Source organism: Myiozetetes cayanensis, unplaced genomic scaffold (genome assembly GCF_022539395.1).
Source record: "Myiozetetes cayanensis isolate MyiCay16 unplaced genomic scaffold, myiCay2020 scf2-11, whole genome shotgun sequence".
Lineage (NCBI taxonomy): Eukaryota > Metazoa > Chordata > Aves > Passeriformes > Tyrannidae > Myiozetetes > Myiozetetes cayanensis.
In genome coordinates, this window is record NW_026087411.1 from 12,454,312 (window position 1) to 12,477,106 (window position 22,795).

Here is a 22,795-nt window from a genome sequence, read left to right on the forward strand (position 1 = left end):
TCATTGCCATATTTCTGAAGTCAAGAAGATATGAAACTATACAAATCACTGACAATATAATATGAAAGATTTGACACATAGTCTTTAAAGGCATATATAGACAAATAGAACAGTAAAATAATTGATTCCGGTATTTCAAAGTCTCATAAAAACAAACCTTTCATTGTCTGATGTGTCTAGTTCCTGAGAGATATAAACTGCAGAGGTAAAGGTTACAGCCATGTCTAGACATCACTTATCCAGTGCACAATGACACAGTGGTTGTGGTGATAGACAGCACATGATACAATTGTACATAGCCTGTAGGTAAAGAACATCACATTTGGGAGACTACGGATTAACGGTTTTCATCAGTTGACAGAACTACTCTTAAAAGCCTTTGACATACTTTTGGTATTTTATAAACTTCATTTACCTTTCCTGTATTTCTTTATCATTATAAGAATGAGATACACGTGTTTTAAAACAAAAAGCTACAAAAACCCCACAACATGTCAAGTTCTCCTCAATCTCTTTTCCTAACAGTTAGAGGAATTACTGTATAAAGACTTGATAAAACACCCGTCCCTGCCATCACCATCCAGGACAGATTCTGCACTGTTTGGTGCACAGTATCTTCCACTGCAGTTAGCACTTGATACCTAGCACTACCAGTTTGTTACAATTATCAAATTCTTTTAGGTTTGGCCCCTGTACACAAAGATCACCACACATGCCAGTAAAATAACTTTACCAAGATAGCAGTGGAGGAAATACACGTTTAAGTCATCAACCAGAGGGTTCCTACCACACCGTTTCTCCACAGGATGCATTTAGCACCTTGCTTAGAGCACGCTGTAGAAAGCAGGTCTAATGATACCTGATGGCACTTGATGTACAAAGGATCCAGCATGGCCAACATGAAATGATCTGGCACATCACGCCTCAAGGCAGCCATAGGCGGGGCAGGAACACACATGGATGAATGAATACATGGCCTGTCAAATGCCTCAGGATAAAGCAAATGAAGTGTGTGCCAAAGGACAGGTATGAAGGTATAAAATACATATTGAAAAGAAGATCGCTGTTCGTGAAGGCCTCAAAACACTATACTGCCAAAACTATGTACTTAAAGATCTCTGGACTATACTACTGTTTTTCAGATCCTTTGCTAAAAAAAAAAAAAAAAGGGTTTAAATGCCTAAGCCAAAAAAAAGACGCAACAACAACAAAACAACCAAAAAACCCTCAACTTTTTCCCAAGTTCAGTAACCCCAGCTTATCTTCATCCTTAATAGGACTGTAGAAAAATAACAATTACTAGAGTTAATATCACATGCTTTTCATTTCAAAAACTAAAGAACAAGAGAAAATAAAGAACAAGACCTATCTGATTACAAAACCAGAACCTTGTCCATTTTTCTGACAGAGACTTAGACCCTTCAGTGAATGCTTTAGGGGACTGTCTAGTATTATTTTAACATGATTCCCACAACAGTGCTATTCCTAAGAGATTAATACCATAAATTATAGAGCTTATTATTGGGAAGGTTTTCCTAATTAACAAACTACTGTCTTCCTTAACCTTACAGAATTATTTTTTAAACTGTATTACCAAAGGGTCTTTTTCAACATGCAAGTTTGAAATGTTATTTTATTTTCTTTCACATAACATAGCCATTGTAAAAGGCACTCAACAAAACTAACATGTTGTGCTTTCAAAACTATGGCCACAGTGCTCTCAGGTTGTGGTAAAAAGCCTTTTTAAGATAAACATGCACAAGTCCATTTTTTTATCTAAGAAAACATTGAAATAATGAAGGATATCCTTCCCTGTCATTGTCCTATCCTCTGCCACTCTCTGATTGAAACATGCAAAATTAAGAGACTGACAAATGCATTTGCTTTGAATCCATCCCAAGTGAAAAAATAAATTACTTTATAAATCTACACTACGAAAGAGAGTAGAGAAAGCAAAATTAAGTGGCATTTAACAGTGGACAGTGTTATCTGAAGCAAGCTGAATGCCACTTTCATTGACAGATTTACATGCAGGGCACTTATTGCATCACAGTCTGGCTGGTCCTGACCATTTCAGTGTATTGCTGGGTGGGGGAAAGGAAGTGAAAAATTTCACAGCTCTGTGCAGAGACCTAGTGGTACATATAGAGGACACTGAACACATAGAGCTAACATGAAAGTAAAGCTATATTATAACAAACTTCTACTGTAAGCCAAGATGAAAATACAGAAGTAGGAAAGAAACTTTACATAACATCAAGCAAAGTTGACATTACTGACTAATAGGACAAAATGACTAATTGTCTCTAAAGTGCACCCACCCCTTGTGTGATGTCTTGACAAATTAATTACTGCATGGGTCACAGTCTTCATACCTAAGTCAGGTTCTAGGAAAACTGTAAGACTACATCAGTCGCTCTGAATAAACCCATTGGTACATCAGAAGAAACACCTAACATTGTTAGACAAGGTTTAAAGGTTTTTGAAAGCTCATCCTGCCCACTTAATAATTTACCTTTTCCATGGTAAAGAGTTATATGCAAACACATACTACAAAAACTCAGAGCTGCTCTGGGATCAACTGTTTCAGGTTACTACACTAACAACTGGGAACAACAGCAGCTAGAGCAAAATCAACATAGCAAGTAGAGAAGATGTCATACTCCAAGCCACTGTACTCTCCTTAAAGATGCTTCTCTCTATAGAAAGACCCCAGAGAAACATTCATCAGTTCATGAAGTCAGGTGGCATCAGTAATTCTCTTCTGAAACAAGTGTCTCTTCATTACTGAACCATAAATGTGCAGGAAATGTGCATTTCTGAATTTGCATATTTAAATGCACATGTTTATGACAATTCACCAATCAAATACAGAAATCAGAAAAAACTTCCAAGAAATGAAACAACTACAGAGGATGGGCAGGCTATGATCAAATAAATGCAACTCCTTAGAATACATGTCAGCTCTCTCCAACATACCATTTGCCTATTACACCAAACCATTTCTTCTCCTGTTCCTTAGACTGTAATTCAAGAAACACATTTTGCCTTTTGCAATTTGTAAGGCTCCTGGCACATTCTACAACACAGAAAGGAATTAAAAAACATTACTTTTAAATTGAAATCTATCCATATACAGCATTGTATTTATATAAATACTTCTCTCTACATAACCTTAGGTAGTATGAAACACCAGAATGCATAGCAAAATATAGAACATGTAAAAATTAAAAATAAATTTCATCTTTAAATGACAGCTTTTATTTCTTGCTTATCAGAAATAAAAATCATTAAAAAATGGAAGTGAAATAGCTAGTACTGAAGATACTTACCATTTGGATGCTAAATGTTAACCCATGCTCTCCTGCAATATTTTAGTTCTATTTTATAAATAAGATTTCCAACTAAGCACAAATGCATTTTGGGGCACCAAGCTATGAAGGGAAACATGGACACATGGAAGAGAACTTGCAAAAAAACCCCATCACTGCCTTTCTCCATTCTCAAAAAGAACCACAACAAAGTGGGAAGCAGCAGCACATGAGCATCGATACTGTGATTTAGCTTTCTCTGCTGTCATAGAGATTCCCACAACACAGTCTTGGAAAAGGTGGATGGAATCACAGGACCTTTACTCAAATACATCTACATGAGTTGTTTTATTCACAAGCAGGAACTTGCCCTGTCCACTCTCCATTCTGAACCTGCCAGAGCTCTGAAGTTCTGTCAATATTTCTGTCTACACACAGTAGACTGCATCAGCCATCCCCTTCAGTTAGCAGCCAACTTCTTTAGCTGGTAAGCTGACCAAAGCATCTTCTTAAACAGACTGAATCTTAACAACATAATGAAGAATGTAAATAGACATCAATCCTACTCAAGCAGCTCTTAAAGTATGCCAAACAAGGAAAAAAAAAAAAACAACCAACACACACACACACACACAAAAATACCACTACCACACACACAAAAAATTTACTATTATTGCAGATGCCTGTTTTCCAGGGCCTTTTAAATAAATTCCCACCACCCCCAAAGCTCATCAGGGTTCTTCCTCCTGAGGCAGATCTGCTCACACTGAACATTTTGGAAAGCTCTTAAGGAATAAGTCAGATTTCCTCAGAAACCCCTCTTTTCTATATTTGAGGTAGGACTTTCAAGGCCTGCTGCCTCTGAAGGTATCAGAAGTTTCACTCCACCTCAGTACAAGATGAATTAGGCCACTGACTACATTGCTTTTCCCTCTTTTCTCGCTCTGTCCTGGCAAACAATAGGCACAAAGTTTTATGTAGAAATTCCTTTACACATTGTCTTGCTCACCTGAGATAAGCACTGCATTACCACATTCCCAGAAAATGTAGGGTTTCCACTAACAACACGATACATTTTGCACTGAAAGAACAAATGAAAGTCCTGCAGCAAGGAGTCAATATCAAAATGGCATTTAGCAATAGAGATCAAAAATAGGATCTGGCTCATACAAGTTCAATCTCTGATTGGCAAAGTCCCCTGATTTTGCCCAGGCTTGTCCAAAAACCTAGCTTAATTGTCATCATCAATAAAAAGCTAAAGGCATTTTATCTACAAGGTAGTGAATGCCTTCTCTAAAAAGAGGGAGTTCCATGATAAGAGCTAATCTCAAAAACCTTAGGAATGCAAACTATTTTCTCAGTTGTAAAAACAAGAAAGAATTTCACAAACACAAGTTAAAACAACTACTGGTAACCTCTCACTTCTCCTACACTGCCAGCTTCTCACGGGCTAAGGCTCTACCTTCTGTTCTTCACAGAGGTATCCTCCAAATCAAGTCAAAAATTCAAAGGAGTCCCAAGAGAAGACATCACTTTTATGCATCCTTACAAAGGAGGGTCTTTCCATAAACCTTATTTTCTAAATTCAAAAAGCAGTGCTAGGCTGCCTTCACAACAGCTTCAGCCTTTCCAACAGGGAAGCCAGAAAATCAGTCCACATTTTATTTTTCAGATAGTTGCCAGGAAGCCTGTAAGACAGCTCATTCTGGCTGGTTAGACCACCTAAAAGCTGCACAAGTCCTGGCTTTTTATTCTTTAAGCTATAGAATAGTTTCCTGAAACTTCTACAGACAACTCTGAACTATGTTATACACTAGTCTGCTAGCATGAGGTGTTGATTATCAGATCAGTCATGATGCCTTCTACTAAATCAAGTTTTTCCCATACTTACTCTTTTGCAACACACTGGCATTTGCAGCCTATAGTTGTACAAAAATTCCATGGTGTTAGTACACTATTGCTTCGACAATATTTTCTTTGAAAGATTCACTAAGTTGCAGAAGACCTAGTTACCTCCAGAAACTGGTCCTTATGCTTCTCCCAGCCAGACACAACTATCCTTCTGTTACAGAAACCAAAAATATTTATATTAACTACCCAAACTACAAAATATTCTTTGTCCATTAGAACACATAATAGAAATCACTGATCATCATAACCAAACTGATTAATAACAGACACTAGTGCTATCTGCCTTTTAAATGAAGCCTAACCATTATTTCTGATCTCCTCTATGCCAGTCCAGGCCACAGCAGAGCATGCCTCAATAAATTAAAACATCAAACTTTAACATGTTAAAGACTTTAAGTCCAACATATATTTTCCACGAAACCTGAACATATTTAAAGAAATAAATCTTTTAATTCCACCTGTATTAATATGTAATTAAAATCAGTATAATTCACATTTCAATATAGGAACTGAATTACTGTAGTGGGTCAAATAATCGGCCCAACATCCTGTTTCTAACAGCATCTTACCCTGTGTGAAAACACATGAAATATCAAAGCAGGCATGCACAGCATAATGTGTCCTAAGACAAATTTCTTAATCCCTGTCAGATAGGGGTGATTTATGCACTAGAGCAATACAGTTAACATCCCTTCAGCTGTAGCTGTGACTATTCATCCCATCTGTAGAACAGTTCATTTACCTTGTTCCTCCTACCAGGCTCTTGATTTATATGATCACCTTGGTTGCATAACCCCTAAATGGTGATTTAGGGGTATTACGCACATTGTCTTTCAAACTACTCCTTGTAACAAGGCACTATGTAAAAAGGGTAATGGCCATTATTTTGCACATATACATCCTACCTCCTCTAACAGACCACCTTGAAACACAGCTATGCTAAAATTTTCAGTTATATTTCATATGAATGCTTTTCAATCTCTCTTCTTTGACAGGAGATCACAAATTGATTATTCCAGGTGAATTTGAGCACCAGTTTAATAACATCCTTTGTGTCATTAACACATTGCAAAACAACTGTGGTATTTTTCTTCTGCTCAATGCTAAGCATTAAGAAGGTGCACAAGTTCAAATAAAACACTGTTGAAATCTTCCTCCCCACCTTAATAAATATAGGTAATTTACAATACAGTAACATGAACAAGTAATTTGATTATTCCCTCTAACATGCATATTCTTGAATTTATCAACATCATCTGCTACGCTTCCCTTTTACCCAGCTTTCTTGGATTCCCTTTACAATTTCTCAGTCTTCTTCATTCTTGCCTAATCCAAATACTTTTGCATCATTAGCAAGTTTTGGCACACCATCATTCAGATAGTTTATTAGATCACCAACATACATGTTCACCACCCTCTTTTCAGAGTTCTTTCTACATCACATGGTAATTTAAGGTTTACATTGTTACTGACAAAAAAAGTATTCTTAGTCATAAGGACACTGATTGAGACTTAGACAGGAGAGTTTCAGTTTCCAAAAGATGTGCTTGGTGTTGAGCAAAGCTCAGTACCTAAACTCTTCACGTGAGCAGAAAATAAGAATATCACAATAACTGCAGGACATCAGGGGTGTCAATGTTGTCTTCTTCCCACGCCATCACCCATCCAATACATTATACACCCAACACCCTCCAGAAAAATCCTTTGGTCAGAAAACCTTCTTAATGTTGGCTAAATTTATGCGTAATTAGGGCTAAGTTTATAGTCCCTTAGGTATTCTCAGAAGGTGCTCACATACAGATGACTATAACACATACAACTGCTTATTAGGGCAGCCATGACAGATTGGGAAATACGATTTAAAACACACATGCATGTTCCTTCTACATAACTTTGTGCTGCACCGTAGTCTGGTGTCCTTAACTCCTTCCACACTCCAGAGTTCTCCTCAATTCCCTCCTACAGCCCAGAGGAAAGGGGAAGAGTCATGGACTGCCCCACATTTGTGAGGAACCCTATTCCTTTAGAGCTTGTGACATGGTTCCTCATAGATCACCTCTTCAGCTCCACATGCACAGCAAACCAAAAGGCTTTAAGCAGAAGATGGGCACCTCACGGGACAGGCTACACTTGCTCTGGACATGGAGGGGAAGCTCTGCATGCCCAGAGTTTTGAGGTCCCCTGTGCTAGGCACAGAAGGATAGGGGTTAGCCAGTGGAACCAAAATCATACTTTTATCACAAACATGGGCTTCAGCTCAGGTCTAACTCACTTCCTTTAGGAACTAATGTTTAATTATTAGTTTTTAATATATATTTTTAAAGAACTTTATAGGTGAAGGTAGCAGCTTTCACAGAGTCTCTGAATAGAAAACCAATAGATTTTAAAAATGGAACCAGACATTTTCACATAAAACTTCAGAGAATCTTGTGCATAGGCATACTCTCTCCTCACAGAAGGAACATCTACATGGTAATGGTTTGTTTTCAAAGATTAGGATCTGTTCCAATGGAACTCCACAAAGTATAATAGGCCAAGGCATGCTGTACTTTGCAGTGGATTTAGATATAAAAACTACTTTTATGGCATCTGCTCAGCATAAAAATTAAGCCTTTATTGAAATCTTCTGTAACTGAGCTGGATACACACGCACAAATATAGTGCATATTAAGTATTATAGCCTGGTTCCTGCAAAGACTTGTATATATGTTTATTATTATGTATATAAAAGAAATTCCGTGGTTTCAAAAGCACTATTAATGAACATGAGTTTTAAACACGTGGGTGGGTCTTTGCAGGACTAGGACCTATATGGTACTGAGCAGCACTGCCTGCTGAAAACTTTTACCAATTCTATACTACCAGCAGTTTATAACTCCCCCCCCTCAGCTGATAAACCCTTGCAACAGAGAAGGACTTGCTTCCAGCTGAGGAGCTGGAATTCAAGGACACTTTTCACACTGCATATATCTACGGTAAATTTAAATCCATATTAAAATGAGCTACTTAAATGACATTTAATCAAAAACAGCCTCACTGGATATGAAGAGAAACAAAATGAAGAGCAGCACTTCGGCTGCAGCAGTACCAAATAAACACAGAAAAAGGAAACCATAGAGTCACCAGAACTATGTACACAACTATATATGTATACATATATATATATATATAAATACCTTCTCCATTATTGGAGGAGCCACTGTCAGCTAAAACAATTTGCTAAGTGCACAGCAGAACATGTATTTCATAGAAAGTCATTACATACCTAAGTTACAATAACTGACTCACAGGCTTCTGCTGGACAAGAATGACCAGGAGAAAAATCTAGTGCTAACACTGGTTGCTAATTAACCCTCACAAACAACACTGCACCAAAGCTACTTCTGCTACTCTTCCAGAAACATTTAAAAGGCACATGTAAAACATGTATACACATACAAAAGCTCAGTTTGCTCAGTACAGAGGTGAGTCCAGCAGCCCTCACTCTGGCCTTGATCTGAACCATTAGATTCTCTGAGGATACATCGAGACAATCGTGCTTTCAAGCTTCTCGCACACAAATGCAGTGGCAGAATTGATGGCCACAAGTTCTGCCACAGGTTTTAGGGATTACCTTTTCGCTGATGGACTGTGCTTCAACACAGTAAGTTTGCAAAGCTCCCAACTTTTGTATCGTGATCTGTGAGATACACACAAGTGCCCTCTGCCTGTAAGCAGCTCTGGTACAGTCTTCTAAAGATATCAAAAAAGTTCAAGGACTGCCAATAACAGAACAAGGCCTACAATTTATTTACATTACACCATGTAACAAGTATATGTCAGCTACAAACTCCCCAGAGGGCAAGACTAAAAGCTGTTTAATCTGTATTTTGTCACTCATATTTGATAGGGCGTTCTCAGCTGGATAACTACAGAGCAGTCCCTGCTGGGACTGCCTCCCTTCACATCTCTCCCCCAAAAGACCCGACTACCTCACTCTCATAATATGGAGGTTGGCAGGTGGTGACTTGTGATTTGGGGAGAGCCATTTTATATGTATATTTTTCCAAACTTTGAAAAACTGCAGCACATAACAGTGCTTTCAGAATAACCAAACCCTGTAGCAATTATCTGCATAAAGTTTAAAGAAAAAAAGAACTGGCTTCTAGTAAAAAAAATTTCTTTTAGCTATGGTTTCAGGCTGCATGCTGAAGATCCCAGAAAACTTTTTGGGCAACAGCATATTGAATTTGAGCCTTTTACCGGTCACTGTTTGTCCCCCTCCCTTTTTAAAGTTACAAACAGCGAAAGAGTTGGTTATAATGGAAACATATGATTATTTTATGTAAATCAGAGATAAAACATTCTCGATAGGAAAGCTCCAGCACGCATTGTATCCACATACCACACATACATTATGTAACGCTTGTCCCAAATACACCCCAATAAAGTGAGTTAGTTTGAGATCTTAACAATTCATCGACTTTGCCACATCAGAAAAGAGAGCAGATGCCACTCTTCCCTGCCTCGCCGCGATCTTTTCTGCAGAACTCGTCAGAGTTACATACTTGCTGAAGACGAACGGCCAGTTTAGGCTTGACTGTAACTAACAAAGAGCAAGGTAAACCCCCGGGCGGGGGGAAGGCAAACACGGGCATGCCGCGATGTAAATACGGGCAGCCCAGCAAGGAGCTCTGCCCGTTCCTCGCTATTTACAAATACCTCTCGAGTGTACAAATGCCGTGTTATCTGGGTGTCTAACAGATTAAATTCACGGGCTGGACGGACCGTCGGAGGCTCGCTTTATCGCAAGTCAGTGGCTGGTACTTGCAAACCAAGCTTAGCTGTTTTCGTAGTTTGCAGACAGCAGTGCACACTCGGCGGAGCTGCAATAGCTCCCTGCAGCGCTTACCGAGCCCCACGCCGGCCGTGCCGATCGCACACGCCGAGTACAAGGAGCAGCTCGGGTTGTTTTAAAGTCGGCGCGGGGACGCGCCCGAGCTGGAGCGAACTCGGCGGCTCCTTACCTTACCTGCTGGGCGGCCGCACGGGCAGCGGCGGCTCCGGCTTTGTACCTCCCGCGGGAGGCGGCTGTCCCGGCCCGGAAGGCAGCGGCTGCCGACGGGACCCGACGCGGGCGCTGGGGAGGGAGACGAGATCGGCTCCCGCCGCCCCGGCCCGGCCACCGCGGGGAACTTGTGCGGGGCGGCCGGAGCTGCGGCCGCCGGTGGCGGCGCGGAGGGCCGGGGAGCCCTGAGCTCCTGCTGCCGCCCGCGGGGTGCGGGAAGGAGGGAGGCAGGGCGGGAGGAGGGGACTGGTGTCCCGCGGGGGCGAGCGGGGCCGGCGGGCAGGCGAGCCGGAGGCGGCGGGGCCGGGGCCGGGCTGGGGCCGGAGCGGCGCGGGGAGTCACGGCCCAGGAATGCCAGGAATGTGGGGAGGCCGCTGCGGCCGCGGGGCCCGGAGACGTCGGGGACGCGACTTGGGATTTCTTTTCTCTTTCTCCTTCTTTTTTTTTTTTCTTTCTTTTTTTTTAAAACTCTTCCCCCCTCCCCAAGGAAGGAGGAGGAGGAGGGCTGAAACCCACCCCGCGGAGGAGGGAAAAGGAGGGAGGAAGAGGAGGGCGCAGGCTCCTGCCAATCCGAGCGGGTGCCGGCAGCAGCCCTCCCGAGGAGGGCAGAGCTGCCAGGTGCGGGGCGCCGGCCCCTTCCCCGCCCTCCTGCCGGGACCCGCCGTGGAGCTGCGCGCACGTGTCTGCCCGGCCCGCGCGGGAGCGGGAGCGGGAGCATCCCCGGACGGATCGGGGTGGGAAGGGACGCGCAGGGACCTGAGGAGGGCTCTGCACGCGTGGGCCTGGAAGCTCCTGAGATCCTCCTTCCAGACCTCCTGTACGAAGGCGCGGGACCGCCCTGCTTTTTCTGTGGCCTCTCTTCTGCCCTTCCATAACCCCCTGTTCCATTTTCTGCACCCTTGCATCGTTTCTCTCCATCCCTCCCTGTCTGTGCTTCTGCTCTTCCCCTCTCAGCCCTTTCGGTGTCCTTCTTAGTGTGTGACCCTCACTTCTAGACAGGTGGTTATTCCCGCTCTTCCAGCGGCGCAGAGGGCAAAACACTCATGGTAGAAAAACATCCGTGGTGCTGCCGTCATGCCTGTGCTTTGCTGGAAAGCAGGAGAAAACCTGAAGTTGGCTTGAAACGTGGCAGTTGGTAACTGCATGAAATGCCTGGGACGCTTGGAGCTTGGCTGACATGAGAAAACCCATCTGATGCCTGCTAGAAAAAGAGAAGTGCAGGAAACACGCCACGCTGTAGGAGTACTGTCAGGAAGGTTGCAGCTACCAAGAGGTGTTGAACATAACACACCAAATCGAGAAGGCTTAAGAACAATGTGAATATTAGAAATTACGTGTAGATGCTCTTGTGCATCATAGCTGATGGGCAATTTGCAAAATTATTTTTGCCTTAATCTACATTTATTTTAAATTATCCACATTCCAAAAATAATTCACATTCCAGAAAGTGTATACAAATACCTCTGGTACCAATGGGCATCTACAGAAATGTCAAAGGGAGGTACCCCTCTAATGCAACTGTGACACCAGAACTTAAGGACTCTTACAAACACGTAAAATTATGAAAAATAGTGCTACATGAGAATTGATACAATTTTTGAGTTGCAGTTACTGTTTGTTACTAGTACACCTTACTGAAAGACTAAGTGAGCAGATCCATTGGAGTCAGGATTACTCAGATTATTAATGGTAAGAGGATCGGGAGCTGAGAGAAGGAGAAATAGCACAGATTCTTGATTTTGATAGATAAGTAATTGTATTTAAATACTGTACATGGAATCACAGGCCTATGCCTTACCTCTGGCATAATATTATAATTACATTTTGAAGCAATCCTTTTCATCTGAGACTCTCAAACATTTTACAAACACCACACCTCGATGAAGTAAGTCATTATCTGCATTTTACATATGGCTACACTGAGGCATTAAGAAGTGACACCATTTAAGATTTAAACCTGAATTGTACTTGACCACATATAGATAGAGAGCTTTGAGTAACAATCTGGAAGAAATATCAGATGTCAGAATGAGATGATAAAATGCACTGTAGAGCCACTGTGCTCTGACTTGGTAACAGAAAACAGGTTACCTGTACTGAACAGAAAGTTGCAAAAGAGGGTAGAACACATCAAAACTAGGGTTTAACTTATTTGGTTTCTGTCCTGTTCTCCCCATGCTGGGCCAGGTGTAAGGATGTTGTTTTTAAGACAATAAATACTGACTTTTGCATCTGTGCCTCAAGGTGGTGTGCTGCCTTCCCGAGGTCTTTTAGTCAGATTCCTGCTTTGGAGCTGGTTGCTTTCACTTTCTTAGGCCTCTCTGCATGTGAAGTAACCTTATTTAGAGACCTTTACTACAAAGGAAACAATGTGGCAAGAAGCATTTACATGCTGACAGGTGGGAGATTTCGAGGGGAGATTTTGTGTGTTGGTTACCTGCAGGATCGGGTCACTTAGAAGAAATAAAATGAACTAGAAGAAATAAAATCATACAACTTGCCAGCAAGAGCAAGGTCAGCTCAACAGACTCTTCAAATTGAAATGCATTTCAAATTTACCCAGTCAAGAGAAGCTCCCAAAACTGGGAATGATGATGTTCATTACTTTTCTTGACATTACTTAACACAGTGATCAGTGTCTGTAGTAAACTATCAGAGACTGCAGCAGTAGCTGCTTCAAAAAAACAAGTTTCCCAGAGATAGCCAGATCCTGCAAATCTGTTTTGTTGGTAATACTGCCGCTTTCTAGGACCATTGAAACGTGCAATCTTTACATACATCTTTGTTCCTCAAGAGCTGTCAGGAGTATATGAATTTGGGATTAAAACTAACAGTACATACCTGCTACTTGGGGAGTTATTTAATAAAACACTAGAACTAGACTAGGTGTTACTCAAACTGTTTCAAGGACTGGATGTTAAAATGATACAAATTATTGATTTGGTTCCAAACCCTTGTGCTGATTCTAATTTGTCCAGAAAATTTTGATGGTTAATCTTGTGTCAATTGTATGTAGGCAGTACTATGTGTTCACTTTCTATGCTGCTAAGGAATCATTTTACAGCAACTTTTTTTTTTTTTTTTTTCTGAAAAGATGACATCTCTAAATTAAATTTAGAGACTTTACTGACTTGCTGTAATGACTTATGGACTCTACCTCAAAAATACTCCCTCTGCTCTGTTATAATTTAATTTTTATACTGGATCCTTCTACACTATCACCAGAATTATTATAATAAATGCTTTACAAAATAGAAACACCTGTGTACAAATGGGAAATAACTTATTGACACATAGGATTGTACCTCAACTACCATAGCTACCAGTCTTTGGTCTGATCTTGGGCATGTAGCAGCACATCCCTGTGTCTTAGTTTCTTGTCTGAAAATTGAGATAATGATAGTGATCTCAAGAAGGTGCTTTTTGATTTTCAGATGAAAGCAATGTATGGGAGAGAGATATTATTTAATTTTTTTCCCCCCAAATTGTGGGTTTGACAGGCCCAAATATTGTCTCAAACCCTTGTGAAGATAAAGCCCAACACCATTTATCTTGACCAAACAGTTAATTATCAGCAGAGGAAAACTGACTTATCTATCTCAAAATACAGGAGACATTTATTATGAAGCTATGCAATGAATTTTGAAGTGTCCTGGTACCTTGCTAGCAAAACCTGTATTAAACATATTTTGAATGTGCTTAAGAGTCTTGTTATAACATGGAAAAATCTCAGTCCTTGTTGGTTGGTGAAACCATGTCATAACCTGTTTCGTATAAAACTGTCTTTAAACTGTGCTTAAGCAACAGCTGGTGGTTTCTCCTGTGAACAGTAGATGATGTTTAATTAGCCTTACAGTCATCTACATTACAATCAAATCAAAGAATGCAGTTGCAACACATTCCCGATTTGTATTGTAAATGTGACCCTAACTGTGTTCCTAAAATCTCTGTCATGTGCTACAGCTGGGTACACTGACCTGATTGTAATGTAAGCAGAAACTTAGTGCACTAGCAGAAATTCTCATTCCTAAAATCATATTAATTCTTTACAAATAGATACATTTAATTTTTGAAGGAAAAAAACAACAAACACCAACTTTACTTCTCTACTATGCTGTGCTCTCATTAATTATTCCATTTAATAGTGCTTCTCAAAATCACCTCTTAGAAAAGGAATTTGGATTACACAATCTTGGAAAACAAACCTGTTGCCACCAAGCATGAGCTAACATGTTATAGTACTCTACAGCTTATCACAAGTAAGCCAGCACCCAGTTTTGTAGTCCAGAAAAAGTCTTGGTTGATTATCTGTGCAAATAAACTATGCAGTGTTGAATATTCTAGTTTGCTTAGAGTTGTATTCTGCCTGAGGACTTATTTAATACCTGTGTCTCTTTTCAGTTCTCCAGTAAGGATTCTAAAATGAAAAACTTTTTAGCATTTCTTGGAATGGGTTTTGGATGAGGAATATAGCTAACTACGCAAGTGTTACTGCTGTACAAGCTGGGGTAGCCCAATGGCAGAATGAATAACATTTTTACAGTTTTTTTCATGGATTAAAAATTTGGATACTTCTGAATGTACCATTTAGGTATTAGGTCTTCAGATTTCTGGAAGCAGCCATCTCCTAAACAAACAAACAAACAAACAAAAGGAAAAGAAAAGAGAAACCAACAAACCAAATCCCTAGCTTTTAGCATATGTTAATTTTTCAGCATGCCTTGAAGTCAGTATATACCACTGACTTGTAGGTGCTTTTATGGCTGCCTACTTCTGATGAACTTTATGCATCTCAGCATAGATCTATGTGTCTGACTACAGGCACCCAGTTGAAAATATTTTGCTGCCACTTAGAGATAAATGGTTTCTTGAGAAAGCAAAGAGTTAATGTCATAATCTAAAATGTGTTTTGGGTACTGTCACAAACCTGTGAAACTTGAACTAGTAATGTTTGCTTATCTCTGTGAAATGGTCTAAGACCATGCTCGGTAAGACAGTACTCTGAAACTCTGGATTTTAAGGTTTTCTGAAATTAATAGTGAAGTCCACTGTAAAAGAACAAAATCTCAGCTAGATGTACCTCAGCTTTTTTGAATCTGTATATTGTTTCTAAAAGAGATCTGATTATTATTCTCACTTCTGGTCAAAATTAATGGGAAACTTGCTCTGAGTTAGAGTAATTTGGGAATTCTGTGGAACATATACATAAACACTATTTTCTATTCTATCATTTACATGATACACTAGATACTCTGGAAAGACTTGAAATACATACAAACATTTTCCTGGAAAGAATTAATACAAAAATATGTATAGGAAAGACAAATAAAATTGTTGGCATTTAATCTTGGAAGAGGTGAGGAGATCAAGTGATAACCAAAGTCATTAAGATATAGAATGCAGTTGTTTTCTCCTTCTATACTTATTTAGTCTATTGGATCATTTCAGTTAGTTGTTCATAAACTATGGCTGTTTGAGACAGGTTTCTCACTACAATTAGTTGGGTGACTGAAAACTCACTCTAGAGCTTGCTTGTAAAAATGACAGCAGTAATGTTGAGGTGGTTACAAAAAGTGTAAGATAAGGAGGTGTACTTTTGTCTTATCTAGTCCAACACTTCACAGAGAAACACTGGAGGTAGTTTGTCATGAATGGTGTAGGGGACATTCTAAATTATTTCACTAACTGACAAAAAATTGGCCAGTAGGTGAACACAATACAAAGCAAGTATAGATTCTCAGATAATACTGACATAAAAGTCACATATACATATAAATATATATATTTGTCACAAATATTTGTCTATAATAAATAAATACATGTATAATAAATAAATACATGTATATTAAATAACAGTGGAATTTCCTCCCAATGAATTCTTAGTTGTTGGAAGACCAATATGTCACCTTAAACACTGGGTTGCCAGCTGCAGACACATTGTGTGTTTAAAGCCATGCAAGTGGTCACATTAAGTCAGATGGCAAGCAGTCATGTCTCAGGGGCTGATATGGCTAAAGACAACCTTTCAACAGCAATAATGGTGAGTGGAAAAGCTTGTCTAAGTGTTGCACTGAGAATGGAATTGAAAGCTGAACAGGAGATACCTGTAGATAAGTCGTCTTAAACATGTCCTTTAGTTGTCTGGAGGCTCCTGTCAAGCATGAGGGAAGGATATTCTCTCAAGGATGATCTAGTAGTGTGCCCAAGCAGGTGGAACGCCATGTGGAAAGGTATCCAGTACCTGAGAGAATTAGCTGTGCTGGAGGTAATCTATAAGGATTCAAATAATGAACAGTCCCTTGTAGATCCATATGAAGTCCAGTGCGCAATCCATGTGATGGAAGTTTGTATGGAACTGCCTTTCTCCACCTCTGAGGAAAAAAAGCCAAAAAGCCAAAATGCAAACAAACAAACAAACAAAAATGCACAAATGACTGTCCACAATTTGTTTTCTCAGAAAAGTTCATATTGATTTTGTTTTAAAAACCTCTTTCATTTTTAAGTGTGTGGGTGCAACCTCAGCTTTGGTAAATGATACCTGCAAATGTGGAGAACCAGTGTACAAGTGCCTTGGAGGTAATACCCATTCATCAACATTCAGTCAAGGTTATATTTCACCATAAGGAGAAATCATGCCAAACACAGTCTTCATTGGTGGAATTTATATAAGGATGAATGAAATAGAAATTCAGAGTTTCTCTGATCAATACAGTGCTGCAAAAGAGGTGAAAGCAATCACTGACAGAACTGGTGTTTCCAAAGGGCCATGGATTTGTATCTTTCCTAGGCAATATGGATGTTCAAAAAATAGTAGAATCACAAACCATCTTTGATGGCAAAAAGCTGAAATGGGGACCAGTGATAAGAAAGCAACAAAGCTTGCATTCTTATGTGCATCCCAGATCATAACAAAGTACAAGCTCAAAAGTTTAATATATGTAGTGCAAAGGAATGGGATGTTCAAATTGCAGAATAAGCAGAGCAAGAGTAACCATGATAAATGATCAAGAACCTAAAATAGAGGCAAACAAAGCAAAGCTCAGACTTCTGAAGAAAATCATGTAGATGACAGCGATGTCACCTTTTTAGCCATCAGCATGCTTGTAGTAAGCGTTGGTAGAGCCTTTCTCAAATCTTTGTTCACGAAGCCTAGCCATGATGATGGAACCAAAATAAAAACAAATCTAGGGAGCCCTGACAAGACATAGAGGTAACCTAACTTACCAGCATCTTCTACATTTCTCATTTTCAAAAATTGGTGGTAAAGATGGAAGGAGTCAGAGGTGGCTATGAAAGGTACATGTCTTTTAGTTTAGATGTAGTACACTTATGTCTTAGCTGCTTTTCTCTCTAGTTAGAACAAACCAATAGTCACAATAGATGTACTTGTGTGTGGTTAAGGGTTCAAATCCTAACAAAAATGGGGGCCAAAGGGGATGCAAACTATGGACCCATGAAAGGCAGAGAGGAATGGACCATAAAGGAAATACGTTGCCATGTTACCAAATGCCCCTTGAAACCTGATAATTTATTGCCCACAAGATATAACAGTACAAATACTGCAGTACTATAGTATCATGAATGTATTTTTTTGTGCTGACATATGTAGTGTGAAACATTTGCTCAGTATCGCCATTTCTAGCTGGCAGCAGAACTACAAAGAAGGGGAAATTGCCATTAAAAAAAAAAAAGAAAGTGTTGCAATCTTATTTACAGTTCAGTAAATTGTAATTTGAAGCCCTAGACAATATGGACTTGATGTGTCATATCATAACATAATTACTATAATTATTTATCATTTTCTTCACTGCACATCAGTTGTTTAAGCATTATGCTAATGGCTGTATTCACACTGTTTGAAAAGAATGCTTTTAGAACAGGAAGAAGAAACAATAATACCTTTTCATTGCTATAGCTGCAAACCATTCTTCAGGTCAAGACAGTGTGTGTGCACTTAAATAACAAACTTTTTTTTTTATGTATAAGCTTTCTTCCTCCACCTTTGTAATATACCAACAAGTGTTAAACAAAACATTCACATTTAAAACCAACAGTTACCAACATCACCTGAGAAGCCCCTTTGTTTTCAATCCTCTATATTGTTAAATAATTGTACTATTACTTGTTGTAATGAGTCTATCTGTGTAACTGCTCAGCAGCTTGAAATTCAGAGGTTAACACTTCTGCAGAAGTTTGTAGATTATTAAAATAATCACAATAATGCTACACTGTATGCAAAGTCATAGAACATTTTCCTGTGATGAGGATTATTCAGAGTAATTACCCTAAATATGTAAGAGACTTAAAGGAAAGTAGAAGCTGTAACATAGCTTTATACTTGTAAAACACACTGGTTATAAAACATAAGAATGCATGTACTGTGGGAAGGTTTCTTACCATCATTTATGACAGATAGGGATTAGAGCTCAGGAACGTAGGGTCTTGTTACATAATGTTTTAATTCATCTAAACTGGTGCCACCACAACCCTCTCCACTCTCTCCTGCATATCCCCCTTCCACCTGCTGAGCTAGGACAGGCATTTATCTAATGCAACAGTTTGCAGATGAAATATGCATACCTGTTGATGCTACTTGAAAGGTCTTTGCTTGATATAATACCCCTTGCCTGTTTAACCATCTCACCTGGCAGTTCAGATCAGCACCAAAATTGTCATAATAAGAGAGCAGTGGCAGCACACAGGTGGGATACAGGAGGAAAGGTGGGAATTTGGCAACACTACCTTGAGGTGTTTTAAACTGCCAGGAGCTGCACCTGTGTGTTCCTGTCCAGCACCTGTATGTGAGTCACTGTGTCACCTTAGATAAGCCACGTAACTTCAGCCGCCTTCTCTGAACTAGGAAACCACTCCACCAGTGTTTAGTAGGCTATACTAGCCAATGCAATCCCAAACAATAGAGCAGCTGTAGGTATTTTATCCACTAATACATTCATTCAGGTGACTGTTGCATTGGGGTCAGCATCAGCACTTCAGTAGCAGTTTCCATTAGTAGGCATGAAATAGTGTAATCCTGACTAGAGCAACACCTATTTCCTTTGGGAACAAAGTTATAGTTTGTAGTCTGTGATATGCTGTGTACCCTGCTTTGGTTAATAAACTGTGAAAAAAAGACTGAGGTAACTTCAACCTCTTTTAACAGCAAAAGATGGTTAAAAAATCTAAGGTGTAAGATTCTGTATGCATCCTAATGGCACGCTTCTTTACATTAATTCTCTATACCAAGCAAGGTATGTGTTCTGTGAAGAATAGGAAATCTAAGGGTGTATTAGCAATCAAATGTTTTATTTTGCAATAGTAGCTCACTAGGCTTTATTTGTGCAGAATTAACCTTGCAGCTCCAGTACTGACACCTAAACTGCCATCTTCTTAGTTACCTACCTATGCTGGCAGAGATGGAGAATGTTTTATTCCAGAGGCAAGAGGCATCACTTAGTACTGGGTGGAGTTTGGGTGAGGTTAAGGAAAATGATCCATCTTTCTTCTCTTTCACACCCAGCCTGGCAGAGTGTCTGTCTCTAGTGCCTCAACAGGGAAGCTAGGAAGCTAAAACCCCATCAGACAGAGAGTGCCTGGCCTATTTATCTTTCCCCTGGGTGAATGGAATTGCTCCAGCTCCTTAGGAACTCTTTGATGTTTGTGTATGTATATATGTATTTATATATATACACATACATAAAATAGGCTTTACCTGATGGATTCTGAGTCTGGCAAGGAAGAATACGGGGGAAAAGCTCCATCTGGTTTCTGCTTCTCGTAGTATCCAAGCAGGGTGAGATTTTCTCATCAGACGTTCTTTTCCTTTCTTTCCCTTCTGTTTTTGTTCCATTGCATGCTCTGACACAAGCTGTAGCAATCAGCCTTTAGTGGCTTTTGTATTCTACTTACTGTTCTGACCCTATACCAAAAATTATAGTAAGGAATGCAGGTGAGAAAATGTAAAGGGTGATTTTTAACATTTGGCCAAAACTGAATGGAATTTCAAGGACAGAGAAAGCCACTTCACAAGACTGAGGTAGTTTTCTCTGCTCAAAATCATGGGGAATTGTAAAGCAGGGAATTTTGAGAGCCTCTTAGAAAGACCTCAAGAATTCTACCCAGTAGAGAGTAATGAAAATAATTACAAGTGTTAGGCAAATTGTTGATTGCTATTAACACCCTTTTTAACTTGCTATTAATTTTTCAGAATATCTGACCTATTTTTGTATCTGATACTTCAATCATACATTTGTTAGTATATTTATTCTTACATTTACTTCTGATAATTAGTATCTTGATATTTCTGAAGCTACTGTACAAAATAAGGTTGATATGACAAAAGAAAAAGCAAGTTTCTGTACTCTTCCTGAGTTCTTTTATCTTTCATATTAAATAGTTAATTACTGCAATAGTCAAGTAAAGGATGCCAAATATGAAAGGATTAATTTGTAAATCATTACCTACATAAACCTGGTACAAACCTGACAATTTTCAGAAATCAGCTTTAGAACAAGTGTTTTCTCATATTTAAGTTTACAACAGTGGTCAGGTTCCTTTTTATTTTAGCCTCGGTTATCCAGATATTAATCAGACCGCATCTTAAAAGCTCTGCATGCACCATTTTTAATGCCTTTTAAGAACCCTGAAGGCTGTCTCTACTCATTTTTACCCTCCTGAAAAAATATGACACTGATCTTGGAAGTTGAAGCTGTTTCTCTGAAGCCTCCCCTGAGGGATTAATCGCGATAAACTAGTTTAAACGCTAGGGCTCCCTGTCTGTCAATGGTTCCAGTATAATACCATCTGTAGAAACTGAAAACTCTTCAACTTCTACAACTGATTAAGTAACATTTGTTACTGTCAAATGAGAAACACTTACTCAGTATAACATATGAGTATTTAATTCTTACAGAACATTTGCTGTTTGTGGAGGATACCCTTCTGTTCAGACTGGTCCTCAGCTTTCACAAATTATGTGGCAGTACTTGCTGAGGGATTTCCATTCTTCCACTGGTTCCTGCTCCACTGCTGTTCTGTGAACAGCCTGCACAAAGTTCACCCTGGAATTTTTTAGCTTGTTTGGGTTTTTGGTTGGTTTGTTTCTTTTTAATTGTCGTTTGTGAAGAGGTATTTATGATGGATCAGTTCCATCATTCCAATGGCTTGTTTTGTTCTGGAGATAGTTTGGAGATTTTATAACAATGTGCTAGTGAGTTTGTTGTAACATATTTATTTATAACTGGAGCTCTCACCAGCCGACTGATGAGTTGTTTGACTTATCAGGGAATATTTGTTTAACTCAGTTTCCTAAGGATGATTAAAAGAACAGTGCTTGAGTAAATAGTCTCGGAGTAATTATGAGAAGCAGGACATTTAATTAGGTGGAATGATAATCAGATCATAGAATCACAATTCACGGATTCTGATGGAAAGGATCACTGTGCTTAAAATCCGACCCCCCTGAACCTCCCTTGAGAGGCGGTCGGGGGACAGGGAGAGGAACTCCAAAGGCTTTGGGAAGCCAGTCACAGATACCCAGGAAAGTTCATAGGAGGCTTAGAATCGGTTTAGAATCCTTCAGCCTTAGCTGTTGCCATTTCCATTCCATGCTCCAGAACACACTTACAAAAAGTGTTTTTTTATGTGTTTATATTTCTGGGTAGAAAATGTGCAATATTGGGCTGAGTTACCTCCACCGCCTCAAAAAAACCCAAACAAAACCAAACCAAAAGCAAAAACCACAAAACAAACCCAGTCCTCGGGAGCAGCTGGGGCAGACGCTTCGGGATCCTTCCTCAGATCTTTCCCAGTGAACGGGTGATAACCGGGATAGCACAGGAGCACCTTTCGTTCTCTGTGGGATAGGAAAAGTGGGTTAGGATAAAGGCCTGGCGCTACCGTTACACGCCGACAACCGGCCGCGCTTTCCTCATCCCCATCCCAATCCCAATCCCGCTCCATCCTTCCCGCCCCGCCGCTCGCCCCGCCCAACTGCTGGCGCCGCCCTCGCAGCCGCCACGCCCAACTGAGGGCAACGGCCTCCGAGACCGCCACGCCCCTGCGCCGCCGCCTCCAATGGAGTTTGAACACTTCCGAACCAGCCACTCCCGAGGGCCAGAGGCACAACGCAGCGCTCTCATTGGTGGTGAGGCGATGGGGGCGTGGCGAGCAGCGTGGCAGTCGGGCCAATCAGCGCTCTGAGGGCGGTGGGGGGGGCGGGCACAAACGGCCGCGGGGCGGTGGCGCTGGGTTTGAGGGGCGGCGGGAGCCGGGACGGGGGACGCGGACAGCGGTACGGACAGCGGTACGGACACCGACACCGACACCGACATCGGCCGCTGGGGCTTGGCTCGCTGCCGCCGGGCTCTGGGCGGCATTTAACAGTGAGTGAGTAGGCGAGCGAGCGCTCGGGGCAGGGCTGGGGGTGACAGGCAGCCCCCGCGGTCCTGGCTGGACTCGGCCCGTCCATCCCCCGTCGTCTGTAGTTTTAGTTACCCTGAGGTGCTCCCAGTTTCACCCGCGTTGCTTG

General features: G+C 40.5%; 1 protein-coding gene across 4 annotated transcripts in view; it reads right to left on the bottom strand.

Moving 5' to 3' along the window:
* The window catches only part of PTPN14 (protein tyrosine phosphatase non-receptor type 14), a 113,029-nt gene extending 102,254 nt beyond the window's left edge, over positions 1–10,775 (bottom strand). For 2 of the 4 annotated variants that reach the window (XM_050314667.1, XM_050314668.1), the window contains exon 1: positions 10,234–10,775. The gene's annotated coding sequence lies outside the window, so the exon portion shown is untranslated. Of the gene's footprint in view, positions 1–10,228 lie in introns of all 4 variants that reach the window. The other 2 variants (XM_050314670.1, XM_050314669.1) reach the window with 1 other exon arrangement.
* Between the last annotated feature and the right edge of the window lie 12,020 nt (positions 10,776–22,795).